The sequence below is a fragment of the Penaeus vannamei genome, chromosome 1, assembly GCF_042767895.1.
Source record: "Penaeus vannamei isolate JL-2024 chromosome 1, ASM4276789v1, whole genome shotgun sequence".
Lineage (NCBI taxonomy): Eukaryota > Metazoa > Arthropoda > Malacostraca > Decapoda > Penaeidae > Penaeus > Penaeus vannamei.
Window position 1 is genome coordinate 20256210 of NC_091549.1, and position 2500 is coordinate 20258709.

The following is a 2500-nucleotide window of genomic DNA, read 5'->3' on the forward strand; positions in this document are numbered from 1 at the left end:
ATCTGTCTATCTATCTAATACATACATACATACATACATACATACATACATACATACATACATACATACATACATACATACATACATACATACATACATACATACATATATATATACATACATATATATATATATATATATATATATATATATATATATATATATACATATAACAATTACCATGCAACTCTAACTACTTTCTTAAACAAAACATACGAAAACACAAAATAAAATCCATAGAAGAAAGGAAAACAAACAAATCCAAACGAAAGAAAAACGCAAAAAAAAGAAAAAAGAAAAACAGAAGTAATAAAAGCGCATAAAAGATCAAAGGAAACCGGTCCCAAGATAGACGCGAAATCCCAGACGTGGCACCTGCCCGAGTCACGCTGGCAGGATCTGGCGACACCGCTCTCTTTCTCTCCCTGTTTCTGTCTCTTTCTCTCTCTTTCTCTTGTCTCTTTCTCTCTCTTGCTCTCCCTGTTTCTGTCTGTCTCTCTCTTTCTCTTGTCTCTTTCTCTCTCTTTCTCTCCCTGTTTCTGTCTCTCTCTTTCTCTTGTCTCTTTCTCTCCCTGTTTCTGTCTCTCTCTCTCTCTTTCTCTCCCTGTTTCTGTCTCTCTCTCTCTCTTTCTCTCCCTGTTTCTGTCTCTCTCTCTCTCTTTCTCTCCCTGTTTCTGTCTCTCTCTCTCTCTTTCTCTCCCTGTTTCTGTCTCTCTGTCTCTTGTCTCTTTCTCTCTCTTGCTCTCTCTCTTTCTCTCTCTCTTTCTGTCTCTCTTTCTCTCCCTGTTTCTGTCTCTCTGTCTCTCTTTCTCTCCGTTTCTGTCTCTCTTTCTCTTGTCTCTTTCTCTCTCTTGCTCTCTCTCTTTCTCTCCCTGTTTCTGTCTCTTTCTCTTTCTTTCTCTCCCTGTTTCTCTCTATTTCTGTCTTTCTCTCCTTGTTTCTGTCTCTCTGTCTCCTTCTCTCCGTTTCTGTCTCTCTCTTTCTCTTGTCTCTTTCTCTCTCTTGCTCTCTCTGTTTCTATCTCTCTTTCTCTCTCTGTTTCTGTCTCTCTCTCTCTCTCTTTCTCTCACTGTTTCTGTCTCTCTGTCACTCTCTTTCTCTCTCTCTTTCTCTCCCTGTTTCTGTCTCTGTCTCTCTCTTTCTCTCTTGCTCTCATTCTCGTTCTCTCTCTCTTCTTCTCTCTCTGTTTCTGTCTCTGTCTCTCTCTTTCTCTCTTGCTCTCATTCTTTCTCTCTCTCTTTCTCTCCTTGTTTCTGTCTTTCTGTCTAGCTTTCTCTTGTCTCTTTCTCTCTCTTACTCTTTCTCTTTCTCTTCCTGTTTCGGTCTCTCTGTCCCTCATTCTTTCGTTTTCTCTCTCTCTTTCTCCCCCTGTTTCTGTCTCTCTGTCTCTCTTTCTCTCCGTGTTTCTGTCTCTCTGTTCCTCATCCTTTCGTTCTCTTTCTCGTGCTCTCTCTCTTTCTCTCCCTGTTTCTGTCTCTGTCTCTCTTTCTCTCCCTGTTTCTGTCTCTCTGTCTCTCTTTCTCTCCCTGTTTCTGTCTCTCTGTCTCTCTTTCTCTCCCTGTTTCTGTCTCTCTGTCTCTCTTTCTCTCCCTGTTTCTGTGTCTCTGTCTCTCTCTTTCTCTCCCTGTATCTGTCTCTCTGTGTCTCTTTCTCTCCCTGTTTCTGTCTGTATTTCTCTCCCTGTTTTCTGCCTATCTGTCTCTCCCTGTTTCTGTCTATCTGTCTCTCTGTCTCTTGTCTCTTGCTCTCTCTCTTTCTCTCCTTGTTTCTGCCTTTATGTCTCTCTTTCTCTCTCTTGCTCTATCTCTTTGTCTCTCCTTCTCTCTGACTCTCTCTCCTTCTCTTTCTTTCTCATTCTCTCTCCCTGTTTCTGACTGTGTCTCTCTTTTCCTATTTCTGTTTGTCTGTCTCTCTTCTCTTTCTCTCTCTTTTGTTTCGTTCTCTCTCTCTTTCATTCTCTCCCTGTTTCTGTCTCTATGTCTCTTTCTTTCTCTTTCTCTCTCTCTCTCCTTCTCATTCGTCTCCCTGTTTCTGTGTCTCTGACCCTCTTTCTCCGATTCTCTCTCTCTCTCTCTTTCTTTACTTGTTTCTGTCTCTGTCTCTGTCTTTGTATCTTTCTCTCTCTGTTTGCCTCTCTATCTCTTTTCTCCTTGTTTCCCTGTCTCTCTGTCTCTTTCTCTCTCTCTCTCTCTCTCTCTCTTCATGTCTCTCTCTCTCTCTCTCTCTCTCTCTCCTCTCTCTCTCTCTCTCTCTCTCTCTCTCTCTCTCTCTGTCTGACTCTTCTTCTATTCGTCGGTGTTCTTCTTTTTCTTCTTCGCTTTTGTTAGTTTCCTCTCTTTTACGTCATAATTTTTAGATATATCACGGATTTCTTTTTTGTCGCATTTTTTATTTATTTTTTATTTATATTTCTCTCTGTCTAGCTTCTCTTCCAACATTTTTAATTTCTCTCTCCTTCTTTCTCTTTCTTCTTTCCCCCCCCATCCTCGGCGTCCTTTCC

The 2500-nt window shown here is 41.1% G+C and overlaps 1 protein-coding gene across 1 annotated transcript in view; it reads left to right on the plus strand.

Moving 5' to 3' along the window:
- Positions 1-2500, plus strand: part of LOC113823794 (glutamate receptor ionotropic, kainate 2-like) — a 102997-nt gene that overhangs the window by 5203 nt on the left and 95294 nt on the right. The window lies entirely within an intron of this gene.